The 16,625-nt window shown below is 48.4% G+C and overlaps 1 protein-coding gene across 1 annotated transcript in view; it reads right to left on the minus strand.

The window, feature by feature from the left end:
- Nucleotides 1–16,625, minus strand: part of LOC144602176 (protein kinase C-binding protein NELL1-like) — a 452,218-nt gene that overhangs the window by 69,868 nt on the left and 365,725 nt on the right. Inside the window, exon 13 of the mRNA XM_078414912.1 lies at nucleotides 11,003–11,098. The gene's annotated coding sequence lies outside the window, so the exon portion shown is untranslated. The remainder of the gene's footprint in view (nucleotides 1–11,002; nucleotides 11,099–16,625) is intronic.

The following is a 16,625-nucleotide window of genomic DNA, read 5'->3' on the forward strand; positions in this document are numbered from 1 at the left end:
TCTTATCGAAACGTATAAGATTATTAAGGGGTTGGACACGTTAGAGGCAGGAAACATGTTCCCAATGTTGGGGGAGTCCAGAACAAGGGGCCACAATGTAAGAATAAGGGGTAGGCCATTTAGAACTGAGATGGGGAAAAACTTTTTCGGTCAGAGAGTTGTGAATCTGTGGAATTCTCTGCCTCAGAAGGCAGTGGAGGCCAATTCTCTGAATACATTCAAGAGAGAGCTAGATAGAGCTCTTAAGGATAGCGGAGTCAGGGGTATGGGGAACGGGGTACTGATTGAGAATGATCAGCCATGATCACATTGAATGGCGGTGCTGACTCGAAGGGTCGAATGGCCTCCTATTGTCTATTGTCACCTATCCTTTTCCTCCAGAGATGCTGCCTGGCCCATTGAGTTACTCCAGCACTTTGCCTCTATCTTTGGTATAAACCAGCATCTGCAGTTCTTTGTTTCTACATGCATGGGAGGAAACTGGCCTTGATTATGAGAAGCTTCTTCCATAACCTAGGCTACTTTCCAATTCATCTCAACCCCATTGTGGACATTGGACTTTGTCTGTGGAACTGATGCGCTACAATGCTGATAACTACAATATATAGGGCTGCCAACTGTCTCGTATTAGCCAGGACATCCTGTATATTGGGCTAAATTGGTTTGTCCCATATGGGACAGCCCTTGTCCCGTATTAGGCCCGGGGGGGCGTGTAGGCCCGGACACTGTAGGTCCGGACAGTGTAGGTCCGGACAGTGTAGGTCCAGACAGTGTAGGTCCAGACAGTGTAGGCCCGGACACTGTAGGTCCGGACAGTGTAGGTCCGGACAGTGTAGGTCCGGACAGTGTAGGTCCGGACAGTGTAGGTCCGGACAGTGTAGGCCCGGACACTGTAGGTCCGGACAGTGTAGGTCCAGACAGTGTAGGTCCGGAGGCCCGGGCGCCGTTGCGTAGCAACCTGCACGTAACCTTGCGTAGCTACCTCTACGTAACAGAGGTTGTGTAGCAACCTGCCTCCCGGCCCAGGCGGCCGCCATTGATGGAGCGGGAGCACATGGCCGCTCTCTGGGTGAGGTCACGTGGGGCATGGGGCGGTGACGTCACCTTGTCCCTTATTTGGGAGTGAGATAGTTGGCACCCCTAACTGTACAACCTGCACTCTATATCTTCCCCTTTGCTCTACCTAATGTACTTGAGTTTGAACTGGTTGTAACTGGGACATCTGATCTGTTTTGGATAGCATGCAGAACAAACTAAACAAGAGTTTCGTTTAGTTTAGTTTAGTTTAGACAGCATGGAAACAGGCCCTTCTGCCTACTGAGTCCACGCCAACCATCGACACCCGCACACTAGTTCTATGTTATCCCAATTTCTCATCAACTCACTACACACTTGGGGCAATTTTATAGAGGCTGATAAAGCTAAAAATCCACATCTCTTTGGACAATGGAGGAAACCGGAGCACCCGGAGGAAACCCACGCAGTCACAGGGAGAATGGGCATACTCCATGCAGACAGCGCCCGAAGTCAGGATGAACCCCGGTCTCTGACACTGGGAGGCAACAACTCTATCCACTGTGCCACTGTGCCGATGAACATGTACACAAAAATGTCTGCAACTATTCAGGGGCGACACGGTGGCGCAGCGGTAGAGTTGCTGTCTTGCAGCGCCAGAGAAGCAGGTTCGATCCTGACTACGGGCGCTGTCTGTACGGAGTTTGTACGCTCGCCCCGTGACCTGCGTGGGTTTTCTCCGGGTGCTCCGGTTTCTTCTCACACTCCGAAGACGTGTAGATTTGTAGGTGAATTGGCGTCGGTAAAAATTGTAAATTGCCCCGAACGTGTGTGGGATAGTGTTAGCGTGTGGGGTTCGCTGGTCGGCACGGACTCGGTGGGCCGATGGGCCTGCTTCTGCACCGAACTAAACTAAACCAAATTCAGACCCCATAATGCACAATGCACCACCCTGCAACATGGTCTCCACTGCAGCAACACGAAAGACCAAACAAAAGTCAGTCTAACTTTAGATTACAGGCAGATTAACAGTTGCTGTTAAGAAATATGGCCTTGAGAGAGGCGAGTAAATAATGAGAGTAAACAAGATTAGTAAGCAGTCGGCATTGCAGAATTCATAACACTGTGGTCCCATTGGTATGGAATAATATTTCAGTAACTTGACAACACCGATATTGCCCAGGGCTTTGAAATACCAGTCTGCAGTGTTTCTCTCAGTTCACTCATGGTTATGAAGACAGCTCTTTAACAAGACATTACTTTTGTCTAAAGATACCATGCTTCGACGAGGCAAACACTCTTCCAGAAGGTTGACTTTGGACAAGGTCCATATCAATGATGGAAGATAGTTCCAGTCGTCAACAACTGGAGAAGACAGATTTAAGATAATTACCAACAGAGTAGATGAACCAGAGGAGAATATTATTTTTACGTCGCATGTCACTGTGCTCAAGGACGAAAAGCCCACAAAGAGGGCCTGCGGACATGGTCTTTCAAACAGGAATCAGATAAACGCTCGCAGGGCTGAACTGTCCCATTAGTCCCTTGCAAGAACATTTCTCAAGGCACCGGAAATGCCAATTTTGTTTATTTAGGTTAGAGATACAGCGCAGAAACAGTCCCTTCGGCCCACCGAGTCCACGCCGACCATCGATCGCCCATTCACACTAGTTCTATGTCATCCCACTTTCTCATCCGCTCTCTGCACACAAGGGGCAATTTTACAGAATCAACCTACAAACCAGGACATCACTGGAGTGTGAGAGGTAACGGGAGCACACATGAGAAAACCCACGCAGGTCACGGGGAGAACGTACAAACTCCGTACAGACAGCACCTGTGGTCAGGATCGAACTCGGGTCTCTGGTGCTGTGAGGCAGCAACTTTACCGCTGTGCCACCGCGCCGCCCGACAATTGATTAGTAAGTACTTAATTTAGTTTAGTTTAGAGATGCCGCATGGAAACAGGCCCTTCGGCCCACCGAGTCCATGCCAACCAGCGATCACCCAACTCACACTAGTTCTCTGTTTCTCATCCACTCCCTGCACACAATAGGAACAATTTATAGAAGCCAATTGACCTACAAGCCTGTAGATCTCTGGAGTGTGGGAGGAAACCAAAACTGTGCAGACAAGTACCAGTAGTCAGGATCGAACCTGTTCTCTGGCGCTGTAAGGCAGCAGCTCTACCGTCGTGTCACGCTACAATTGGTTACAAAATACTTAGTTTAGTTTAATTTAGAGGCACAGCGCGGAAACAGGGCCTTCGGCCTACGGGGTCCGCGCCGACCAGCACACTAACACCACCCTACACACACCAGGGACAATTTCCAACGGGACCAAGCCAGGTAACCTACAAACCTTTGTGCGTCTTTGGAGTGGCATCTTCCCAAGTCCACTTCATGAAAGAACATTTGCCAAACTATGTTCTCTGCCCAAAACATGAAATCAATTTCTTGTTACAGCGCTGTCTTCATAACTCTGGCAGGATGGAGGTCGGCACTGCAGGAGGCAATTCAAAGTTTCTTTGGGCAATTCCAATGTTGTCACCGGACTGAAATATTATTCAACACCGGTGGGATTGTTGGAGCACAAATTTTGCAGCACCCGTTGCGACAAAATAATTTCAAACATCCAAGAGCAGTGGAGTTGGGTTCGGGTTCGATCCTGACCACGGGTGCTGTCCGCACGGAGTTTGTACGTTCTCCCCGTGACCTGCGTGGGTTTTCTTCGCTTTCCTCCCACACTCCAAAGACGTACAGGTTTGTAGGTTCATTTTCTTGGTGTAATTGTAAGTTTTCCCGAGCGTTTGTACGATAGTGTTAATATGCGGGGATCGCTGGTCGGTGTGGACTCGGTAGGCCGAAGGTGCCCGCTTTCCACGCTGTATCTCTAAACCACACCAAACGAAAGTAAACTAAAGGGGCTCGACCCAAAACGTCACCTATCCACGTTCTCCAGAGATGGTGCCTGACCTGCTGAGTTACTCCAGCACTTTGTGCTTTTTTGTTATTGTAAATCAGCATCTGCATTTCTGTGTATCATCCAAAATGTGAAGTTTGCAATACAAATCCAGAAGGCTTTAGTGACTGGCTGGAATGAAAGGAGTTGTGAAATCGGAATGGTTTCCAAAGGACTATTGGATTTTGTTTAAGAAAATAACTGCAGATGCTGGTACAAATCGAAGGTATTTATTTCACAAAATGCTGGAGTAACTCAGCAGGTCAGGCAGCATCTCAGGAGAGAAGGAATGGGTGACGTTTTGGGTCGAGACCCTTCTTCAGACCGAAGGCTTCCTCAGTCTGAAGAAGGGTCTCGACCCGAAACGTCACCCATTCCTTCTCTCCTGAGATGCTGCCTGACCTGCTGAGTGACTCCAGCATTTTGTGAAATAAATACCTTCGATTGGATTTTGTTTGTTCATTTGGTAAGGATTCTATTAAGTCCCTTGCGACAACCAAGCTCTGTGTTTCAATTAAATATTGAACAAGCCAGTTTTTTTTCACATATCACCTCTGTGCAGTTGCCTGACCTGTTCCTCTCGTGATTTTGTACACCTCTTGTAGAGACACACAAAATCATGAGAGGAATAGATCGGGTAGACGCATAGATTCTCTTGCCCAGAGTATGGGAATCAAGAACCAGAGGACATAGATTTAAGGTGAAGGGGGAAGGATTTAATCGGAACCTGATGGGTCACTATTTTACACACAAAGGGTAGTGGGATATGGAATGATCTGCCAGAGGAGGTAGTTGAGGCATTAAGAAATGGGTGGCAGGGTGGCGCAGTGGCAGAGTTGCTGCCTCACAGCGCCGGAGACCCGGGTTCAATCCTGACTACGGGTGCTGTCTGGACGGAGTTTGTACGTTCTCCCCGTGACCTGCGTGGGGTTTTTCCAGGTGCTCCATTTTCCTCCCACACTCCCAAGGCATACAGGTTTGTAGGTTAATTGGCTTCGGTATAAATGTAAATTGTTCCCAATGTGTAGGACAGTGCTAGTTTACGGGGGAGGGGGGTCGCTGGTCTGTGCGGACTCAGTGGGCTGAAGGGCCTCTATCTCGAAACTGAACTAAACTGAACTGAACTGAACTAAAATAAACATTTCGACAGGTACAGGGGTAGTTTGTAGGAAGGAACTGCAGGTGCTAATTTGCACCAAAGATACATGGATAGGACAAAGCCTGATGGGTGTATGGAACGAGCTGCCGGAGGAGGTAGTTGAGGCAGGTACTCCCGCAATGTTTGAGAAACATTTGGATTGGTACATGGATAGGACAGGTTTGAAGGGATATGGGCCAAACGCAGGCAGGTGTGACTACTGTAGCTGGGACATGTTGGTCGGCATTGGTAAGATGGGCCGAAGGGCCTATTTCCACACTGTATCACTCCATGACTCTATCAGCATTTCCACAACTTCCCATACAAGTCAAGTCAAGTCAATTTCATTTGTATAGCACATTTAAAAACAACCCACGTTGACCAAAGTGCTGTACATCAGTTCAGGTACTAAGAACGAACATACAATGGCACACAAACATAACAGCACATACATAAACAGTTCACAGCGCCCCCTCAGAGGGCCTCAAACGCTAGGGAGTAGAAATAGGTTTTGAGCCTGGACTTAAAGGAGTCGATGGAGGGGGCAGTTCTGATGGGGAGAGGGATGCTGTTCCACAGTCTAGGAGCTGCAACCGCAAAAGCGCGGTCACCCCTGAGCTTAAGCCTAGACCGCGGGATAGTGAGTAGCCCCAAGTCGGCCGACCTGAGGGACCCGGAGATAGTGTGGTGGGTTAGATTTTTGATATGGGGGGGGGCATTTGTATGTGAATAAGAGGAGCTTGAAGTTGATTCTGTACTGTACTGGGAGCCAGTGGAGAGAGGCCAGAATCGGGGTGATGTGGTCCCTTTTACGGGTACCCGTCAGGAGTCTCGCTGCGGCGTTTTGGACCAATTGCAGGCGGGACAGGGATGATTGGCTGATCCCAGTGTATGGGGAGTTGCAGTAGTCCAGCAGTGTTTTCGGGCATGATGCTTTGCAAATGTATAAATTTCTCGCATTTATCCAGGGATGTCATACCATGCCCAATCGATTACTCAGCCAAAAGGCGCTGCTGCAAAAATGCCAAGACAGTGTTTTCACAAGTTGCTGGTTACTAATCCGCCTTTCAAATTTCCGAATGAAAAAAAATTGCCAATGTACCGATGCGCACCGCACTTCAAAAAGCGAGCGATTCTCGGCGTCCTAAGTACCTGGGGGGAGATTTCCGCAAGAAATGTGACTGAGCAACCTTAACGTGAACTCTTCACTTCAAAAAAGGGACAGAAATTTCCCTTTGAGTTGCCATCACAAGTACTGTCCAGAACCAATCTAATTCATCATTTAATGGCCTATTTATTCCGCTGCTTATCCACCGCGCCAATGTAAAAACGGAGGCATATTTTAGGACTGCAGTCATCAATCTGCTCACGCATTGAATCCTCCAAAGAGATACCAGAACTGTGAAGGAGGCATTTTCTGTGTTAAACTGTAACCGGTATAAAGCTGGGCTAAAACGTCATTTGAGAATGTTTTGCTTCACTAAAAAGCAATTGTGAATGAACTTCGAACAGTACAGCACAGGCCGAGGCCCTTTGGGCCTGTACTCGCTGGGGTTCGGATAGAGTGGATGGGGAGAGGATGTTTGCACTAGTGGGAGAGTCTAGGACGAGAGGTCACAGCCTCAGAATTAAAACGGACGTTCTTTTAGGAAGGAGATGAGGAGAAATATCTTTAGTCAGAGGGTGGTGGATCTGTGGAATTCTTTGACACAGAAGGCTCTGGAGGCCAAGTCAGTGGTTAGTTTTAAGGCAGGAATGGATAGATTCTTGATTAGTACGGGTGCCAGAGGTTATGGTGAGAAGGCAGGAGAATAGGGTTAGGAGGGAGAGATAGATCAGCTACGATTGAATGGCGGAGTTGATTTGATGGGCCGAATGGCCTAATTCTATTCCGATCACTTATGACATTATGACCTTGTGGCCCACTATGTCCGTGCTGAACATGATGCCAAGACCAACTCCTACCTACTTGCATATAATCCATATCCCTCCATTCTCAGTATATCCACGAGGCCCTGTAAACGTCTCTTAAATGCCACTATTGCATCTGGTTTATACCAAAGATAGAAACAAAGTGCCCAATTATTATTATTAAATGGGGAAGAGATTTTACCAATAACGTTGGGGATACATAACATGGAGGTGAACTCGGGTGCTGTCAGTGTGGAGTTTGCAAGTCCCTCCCCGTGACCACGTGGGCTTCCTCCAGGCTCTCCGGCCTCCTCCCATATCCAAAAGACGTGCGGATTTGTAAGTTTAATTGGCTTCTGTAAAATTGCTCCTAGTGCGTAGGGAGTGGATGAGAAATTGGAATTGTATAGAATGAGTATGAATGGGTCATCGCTGGCCGGCGTGCACTCGATGGGCTGAAGGGCCTGTTTCCACGCTGTATCTCCAACAAGAAAACTAAATCTGAAACCAAAGTAAATGCTGTGAAATTATTTCAACTTGAAGGTGAGATGTGGTTCGATTTATCACAGAATTATGGAATCTACTTTGTCTGAAACCCCTTCGTTCTGGAGCAGTTTAGAGATTAGTTTAGTTGCCCACTGAGTCCACACCGACCAGCGCGGTCCCCACACGCTAACACCATCCGGCCCACACTGAGGTCAATTTTACATTCATACCGAGCCAATTAACCTGCAAACCTGCACGCCTTTGGAGCATGGGAATGAAACTGATGAAATCTCGGAGGAAACCCAAGCAGGTCACGGGGGGAACGTGCAAACTCTGCACAGACAAGCATCCTTAGTCAGGATCGAACCCGGGTCTCTGGCGCTGTAAGGCAGCAACTCTACCGCTGCGCCACCATGCCGCGCTTAATTTGACTAATTTTAGACATTATAGAGAGCAAAAAGGTACATATTACTTTATCACTTATTCACTAAAATGTAATATTGCTGCAACGCTAAGGAATATATTTCATCTTCTCACCCATTGTCCGTTGCTTGTCTATCCAACCGTGCACAGCGAACAAATGTAATGGGCAGTTGACCGAAAGGAAGCCCCAAAGGGTAATTTTCCGTCTGAACACTTTTAATATCAGAAAAGGTGTTAATGAATGAATACCGTCTGATATAAATACATATTTATATCAAATTATTTTGCTTTGCTGTGACTTTTCTTGTCAACAGTTGTCAGATTTCGAGGCGTACATTTCGCATTCACTGGCACTGAGTTTTCACATGCATTCTCTCTTTTTCAAACTTGAATCCCTATAATTATCCACTGTCATAGAAAATTGGTTGAGTCTAGAGGTGTGTTTGACAGTCGATCTGATTTACCAACCGTTTCCTTGCTCTGTTTGATGTTCGGTGCACGGTGGCGCAGCGGTAGAGTTGCTGCCTTACAGCGAATGCAGCGCCGGAGACTCAGGTTCGATCCTGACTACGGGCGCCGTCTGTACGGAGTTTGTACGTTCTCCCCGTGAACTGCGTAGGTTTTCTCCGAGATCTTCGGTTTCCTCCCACACTCCAAAGACGTACAGGTATGTAGGTTAATTGACTGGGTAAATGTAAAAATTGTCCCTAGTGTGTGTAGGATAGTGTTAATGTGCGGGGATCGCTGGGCGGCGCAGACCCGGTGGGCCGAAGGGCCTGTTTCCGCGCTGTATCTCTAAATCTAAATCTAAAAAAAAAAAATCAGTGATTTGCAAAGGCACAGAGCGCTGGGGTGACTCAGCCGGTCAGGGAGCATCTCGATTTCGCTTAGTTTAGAACGATGTGTAGGAAAGAACTCCGGATGCCGGTTTACACCGAAGACAGACACAAAAAGCCGGAGTAACTCGGCGGGACAGGCAGCATCTCTGGAGAGAAGGAATGGGCGACGTTTCCGGTCGAGACCCTTCTTCAGACCCGTGTCTCTGATCTAATCTGAGAAATGATGAAGGGCCTCGTCCCGAGACGTCACCGATCCCTTTTCTCCAGGGATGCTGCCTGACGCGCTGGGCCACTCCAGCACTCTGTCATCTTTCCTTTTGCCAACCAGCATCTGCATGGAGGACAGCATGATTGTAATCACGTGTCGTCTTTCCTTTTTTACCTTTTTTGTTGCTGAAATGGAACATTAACGCGAGATTGTACTGACTACATTCCGTTCAGACGGCTCAACGCAAATCAAACACAACCGTAATGACGCTCAGTCCGCCATGGTCTACGCCATCTCCCAGCTGCCAAACATTTTAACTCCCCCTCCCATTCCCACACTGACCTTTCTGTCCTGGGCCTCCTCCACTGTCAGAGTGAGGCCCAACGCAAATTGGAGGCACGGCACCTCATATTTTGCTTGGGCAGCTTACACCCCAGCGGCATGAACGTTGACTTCTCTCATTTCAAGTAACCCTTGCTTTCCATCTCTCCCCACTCCACCCCTCCCCTCCCCCACCCTAGTCACCCACTCTTCCCTGCATCAATAGAGAATAGACAATAGACAATAGGTGCAGGAGGAGGCCATTCGGCCCTTCGAGCCAGCGCCGCCATTCAATGTGATCATGGCTGATCATAGGTGCAGGAGGAGGCCATTCGGCCCTTCGAGCCAGCGCCGCCATTCAATGTGATCATGGCTGATCATTCTCAATCAGTACCCTGTCCCTGCCTTCTCCCCATACCACCTGACTCCGCTATCCTTAAGAGCTCTATCTAGCTCTCTCTTGAATGCATTCAGAGAATTGGCCTCCACTGCCTTCTGAGGCAGAGAATTCCACAGATTCACAACTCTCTGACTGAAAAAGTTTTTCCTCATCTCAGTTCTAAATGGCCTACCCCTTATTCTTAAACTGTGGCCCCTTGTTCCGGACTCCCCCAACATTGGGAACATGTTTCCTGCCTCTAACGTGTCCAACCCCTTAATAATCTTATACGTTTCGATAAGATCCCCTCTCATCCTTCTAAATTCCAATGTATACAAGCCTAGTCGCTCCAGTCTTTCAACATATGACATCTGTTGCCGGCCTTGCTTGGTTCTGGCCTTTTCAGACCTCCAGTTTCCCCACCTCCACCCTCTACTTTCAGTCTGATGAAGGGTCCCAACCCGAATCATCGCCCATCCTTTTTTTCTCCGTAGATGCTGCCGAGCCCGTTGAGTAATTCCAGCACTTTGTGTCCATTAGCAACCACTATGAGGGCAACTCCAAGTTGGTGAATTTTGGCAAATGTCATCAATATAATATGTTGGCTTGAACGTTCCAGTTAATCAACTAGAAATTGGAGGCAAAAAAAATCCCTGAAGACTTACTTGGAAATATTGTTTCTTTTTTCACCGATAAACCCTATTAATGCAACTTGGCAGAGTGTACATGTTTATTCATTTGCTGTTAAGAATGCTGTAGGCAGTTTTTAAATGAGGATGGTGACCCTTGCATGTGGCACAAGTTAGTCATTGCCAAGACAGCGTCTAATTGGCAGAAGGCGGTAAAGTTCCATGTTATTTTCCCTTTGAATGTTTGGTTCAGTTTAGTTTTCTGCCACGTGTACCGAGGTACAGCGAAAAACTTTTGCTGCGCGCTAACCGGCCAGCGGAAAGACGACACATGATTACAATCGACCCATTTACAGAGTGTAAGGGAATGGTAAGTGTACATGCTAAGGCAATTGATGGCCTCCACAGACCCCTGTGTCAAAGAATCCCACGGATTCACCACCCTCTGACTAAAGAAATTCCTCCTCATCTCCTTCCTAAAGGAACGTCCTTTAATTCTGAGGCTGTGACCTCTAGTCCTAGACCCTCCCACTAGTGGAAACATCCTCTCCACGTCCAATCTATCCAGGCCTTTCACTGTGCAGTAAGTTTCAGCGAGTTTGGTTTATTGTCACGTGTACCGAGCGAGGTACGGTGAAAAAAGCTTTTGTCTGACCAACCTCGGTGAGGTAAGTGAGTGAAGGCGAGCCTTACCTGTCTGGCAGGTGCTTCCTGTGAATCCAGGAGGACACAAACACACCTCAGGAGCGACGCATGTTCCCCCGTTCCAGCAGCCTCCCTCACAGAAAGCTAGAAAGAGGAAGAGCCTTTCAGTATGTTTATCACCCAAGCATGGTCAAAGCACAAATAAAACCCCCATGAACAGTGCAATTATTTGGCAATGAAACTGGATTTCTTGTTCCAGAAAACAATAACACATTTAGTTTCGTTTTTTTTGTTTGGAGATACAGCAGGCCCTTCGGCCTACCGACCATCGATCCTAGCGCATTAACACAGCCCTACACACACACTGGGGACAATTTACATTGGCACCAAGCCAATTAACCTGCAAGCCTGTATGGCTTTGGAGCGTGGGAGGAAACCGAAGATCTCGGAGAAAACCCACGCAGGTCACGGGGAGAACGAACAGACAGCATAGAAACATAGAAACATAGAAAGTAGGTGCAGGAGTAGGCCATTCGGCCCTTCGAGCCTGCACCGCCATTCAATATGATCATGGCTGATCATCCAACTCAGTATCCCGTACCTGCCTTCTCTCCATACCCTCTGATCCCTTTAGCCACAAGGGCCACATCTAACTCCCTCTTAAATATAGCCAATGAACTGGCCTCAACTGCCTTCTGTGGCAGAGAATTCCACAGATTCACCACTCTCTGTGTGAAGAAAACTGCCACTGTATAGACAGCACTCGCGGTCAGAATCGAAGCTGGGTTTCTGCTACTGTAAGGCAGCAACTCTACCGCTGCGCCACCGTGCCGCCCTATTAAACGTTGGGCCCTCAGATCCCTTTTAAATCTTCCCCCCTCACAAACTTAAACCTCATCTTCCAGCATTTTGTAGTTTAATGGCTGCTCATCAACGTAAACGTCTTGTAATAAATGTAACTTAACGTGTAGGAAGGAACTGCAGATGCTGGTTTAAGTTGAAGATAAACGCAAAAAGCTGGAGTCCTTTAATTCTGCGGGTCAGGCAGCATCTCTGGAGAATAAGAATGGGTGACGTTTTGGATCGAGACCCTTCTTCAGAATGAGAGTCGGGGGAGAGGGGAACGAGAGATATAGATGGTACTTAGGACAAATGAATGAAAGATATGCAAAAAGCAACAATAATCAAGGGACAGTGTGGCCCACAATGGTCCATTGTTGGCTGTGTGATAGGTGACAACGAGTGATACAGACAGTGGAACTCACTAGGATGACAGTAAAACTAGTGTGATGACTAGGGTAGGGGAGGGGCTGAGAGAGTGGGGATGCAAACGACGCTTGGAGTTAGAAAAATCAAGGTTGATACCGTTGGGCTGTGAGCTGCCCAAACGAAATATGAGGTGCTGTTCCTCCAGTTTGCATGTGGACTCACACACTCTGACAGTGGAGGAAGCCCAGGACAGAATGGTCAGTGGGGGAAGGGGAGGGGGAGGGGGAGGGGGAGTTAGATGATCAGGTAGGTGAGGCGGACTGAGCGGAGGTGCTCAGACTGCTTTCTGCTTGCTTCGCAGTGCATTGGGTGGCTGACTTCGAAGATGAGCAACAAAACACAATGAACCTAAATCTATTCTGCAGTGGCTTGGAAAATTGCTGTCTTTTCGGTGGAGGGTGGGTGGGGGTGGGGGGGGGGGGGGGTGGGGGGGGGGGTGAGGGGGTGCTTTTGTATCCTCCCTGCATGAGAATAACAGCTCCCAGCGTGTCAAAGCTCGTAGAAAGCAACTTTAGCAGCTGCTCTACACAAGTTTTAATGTACCAGCAAAATCGTCAGGATCCTAATTTCTTGCCTCTTGGGTAAACAGTGATAGAATCAAGTCAAAATTATTTTTCATTACAAAGGATCCGAAACGGTTTAACTGTGTTTTGAAAATTGCATTTCGCAATTGTGTTCTTGTAGAAAACCCATTGCTCAGATAATGTTTTTAGCATATATAGTTCTGGATTGGTGGTATAACCATTTAGATGTTCTTTTTCAGTCAGGTTTAGAGCTACAGCGTGGAAACAGGCCCTTCGGCCCACCGAGTCCGCGTCGACCAGCGATCCCCGTACACGAGCACTGTCCTGCACACTAGGGACAATTTACGATCTTTAACCTACAGATTTCTACATCTTTGGAGTGTGGGAGGAAACCGGAGCACCCGGGGAAAACCCACGCAGGTCACGGGGAGAACGTACAAACCGTGGTCAGGATCGAACCCGGGTCTCTGGCGCTGTGAGGCAGCAACTCGACTTCTTCGCCACCACCTTTTTTGTCTCACACCTTCTGTTGTTTCATACAGTGTGGAAACAGGCCATTCGGCCCAACTTGCCCACACCGGCCAACATATCCCAGCTACTCTAGTCCCACCTGCCAACATTTGGCCTAATATCCCTCCAAACCTGTCCTACCCAGCATCATTAGTTCATAAGTGATAGGAGCAGAATTAGGCCATTCAGCCCATGGAGTCTACTCCACCATTCAATCGTGGCTGATCTATCTCTCCCTCTTGACCCCATTCTCCTGCCATCTCGCCATAACCCTTGACACCCGCACTAATCAAAGATCTGTGAATCTCTGCCTTAAAAATCCCTAATGACTTGACCTCCACCACCGTCCGTGACAATGAATTCCACAGATTTACCACCGTGCCGCCAATGTTCTTAGATATGAAGAACTATTTTCAGCTGTGATATTAGAGCAGCTATGTTCTGAGATATTAAGGGAATTGTGAATCGTGGGGGTTGTGCAGAGAAGTGGTAATAATAACCCTTGAGGGCTGGCTGACCTATTTCTGCATCTGTTTCTTATGTTTATATGTATAAGCTCCAGGAGGCTGCAAGATACTTCAAACCTCAACATCCCCTCTCTCTCTCCATCCCTCCCCCACCCAAGTCGTACCAGCTTCACAGTCGTCTTGATGAGTCTCATTGTCTGCAACTCGTTTTCACCTAACACCAAGCTCACTATGACCTGTCCTGTTTATTGTTGTTACTTTTTTGCATTTCTTTCATTCATGTGTTCTGTATCTATCGCTACATCACCGACGACAGTTTATCTCTGGGTTCACTTTTCCCTGACCCTCTGTCTGAAGAAGGGTCTCGACCTGAAACGTCACCCATTCCTTCTCTCCAGTGATGTTGCCTGTCCCGCTGAGTTACTCCAGCTTTTTGTGTCCATATCAACATCCCCAATCTCTGATGTTCCTTAAGACCAATCCTCTTATACCTAAACCCTGAAGACAGCCTATCCTTCCTGTTGTCTTAATGATAACTGGCTTGTAAATTTTCTTTCCAATGCTTCAATGGTGCTTCATTTGTAATGGCTGCACCGTGAAATTCTTGCACCCTTTGGCATCATTTACGAAAGAAAAAGTCCAAGGTCCGGTCCACATGCTGGATGTCCTACAGCCTTCGCCCATCATCATCTATATACAAAACCTCTCGTTTGTTTGTTTGTTTGTTTGTTTGTTTGTTCCTGAACTACAGCCAAAACGGTACACGCTAGCGCAGCCATTTTAAGCCCACCTTACTCACCGTCGTCCCTTTGGTGCTAATGGAAGAAGTTTCATTGAAATCAGTGTAATATTTTTTCAGTTATTCAGATTTTTAAGTTTAAATCTATCTCCTTGGGAGGGAGGGAGGGAGGGAGGGAGGGAGGGAGGGAGGGAGGGAGGGAGGGAGGGAGGGAGGGAGGGAGGGAGGGGGGGAGAGGAGGTAGGATAAGGGGGGTTGAGGGGGATGGAGTGGGGAGAGGGGAAGGGGAGGAGAAGGGGGGAGGGGAAGGGGGAGGGAGGAGGGAAGAAGAAAGGGGGAGGGGGAGGGGAGGGGAAGGGGGGTGGAGGGAGGGGGGAGGGGTGGAGAGGAGGGGAGGGGGGGAGGAGAGGGTGCTGCACCAATGCAGGAGAGGTTTGGGCCCAACGGGTCCACTTGGTCCAGTTCAAATATAAACCTCCAGTTTAGTTTGGTTTAGTGAACAGCGTGGAAACAGTCCCTTCGGCCCACCGATTCCACACCGACCATCGACCACCCGTTCACACCTGTTCTCTGTTGTCCCTCTATCTCGTCCACTCCTTACACACTAGGGGCAATTCCATAGAGGCTAATAAAACTACAAATCCACACGTGTTTGGGATGTTGGAGGAAGCCGGAGCACCCGGAGGAAACCCACACAGTGACGGGGAGAACGCGCAATCTCCACAAAGATAGCACCCCAGGCCAAGAGCGCAACAGACTCACAGAGTGATACAGTGTGGAAACAGGCCCTTCGGCCCAACTTGCCCACACCGGCCAACAATGTCCCGGCTACACTAGTCCCACGTTTGGCCCATATCCCTCCAAACCTGTCCTATCCATGTACCTGCCTGACTGTTTCTTAAACGTTGGGATAGTCCCAGCCTCAACGACTTCCCCCGGCAGTTCGTTCCATACACCTGCCACCCTTTGTGTGGAAAACGTTACCCCTCAGATTCCTATTAAATCTTTTCCCCTTCACCTTGAACCTATGCCCTCTGGCCCTCGGTGAATATACCATGTCTTTTTTTTAACCATTTTTAATATGGAAATCCGGGTCTCTGGCATTGTAAGGCCAAGCCACTGGGAGGGTCACAGGTGGAAGAGGAATAGGTGGGAAGAACTTATGGCTGGATGCCGTAACCAGTGGCGAGGGCACCTTTTTTGGTGCATTATTATTTTGAAGTCATCCTGAGGAGCACCTTCAGCAACAGACTGGTCCCACCAAGATGCAGCACAGAACGCCACAGGAGATCCTTCTTCCCTGTGGCTATCAAACTGTACAACTCCTCCCCCTTCTAGATTTTTAGATTTTTTTGATTTAGAGATACAACGCGGAAACAGGCCCTTCGGCCCACCGGGTCCGCGCCGCCCAGCGATCCCCGCACATTAACACTATCCTACACACACTAGGGACAATTTTTTTACATTTGCCCAGCCAATTAACCTACAAACCTGCACGTCTTTGGAGTGTGGGAGGAAACCGAAGATCTCGGGGGAAACCCACGCAGGTCACGGGGAGAAGGTACAAACTCCGTACAGACGGCGCCCGTAGTCGGGATCGAACCTGAGTCTCCGGCGCTGCGTTCGCTGTTAGGCAACTCTACCGCTGCGCCACCGTGCCATGGGGTAGACTGAGACTGACCCCCCTCCCCTCCCCTCCCCCTCCCCCCAATCTTTGCACATCCCCCAGGCCTTCCCACTCGTCACTTTAATTTCATGTTTCGTGTATTTTGTGTTTTTACGACTGTTGGCAGATCAATTTCCCTCTGGGGATTAATGGATAAATAAAGTTGCATTGTATCGTATCGTATCGCATGAAAACAAAAATTGCAGTACATGTGGAATTCTCTGCCACAGAAGGCAGTGGAGGCCAATTCACTGGATGGTTTTCAAGAGAGAGTTAGATTTAGCTCTTAGGGCTAACGGAATCAAGGGATATGGGGAGAAAGCAGGAAAGGGGTACTGATTTCAGATGAACAGCCAAGATCATATGAATTTAAAAGAGAGTTAGATAGAGCTCGAGGGGCTAGTGGAATCAAGGGATATGGGACAGGCACAGGTTACTGATTGTGGATGATCAGCCAGGATCACAATGAATGGCAGGGCTGGCCTTCTCCGGCACC

This window comes from Rhinoraja longicauda, chromosome 18 (genome assembly GCF_053455715.1).
Source record: "Rhinoraja longicauda isolate Sanriku21f chromosome 18, sRhiLon1.1, whole genome shotgun sequence".
NCBI lineage: Eukaryota > Metazoa > Chordata > Chondrichthyes > Rajiformes > Arhynchobatidae > Rhinoraja > Rhinoraja longicauda.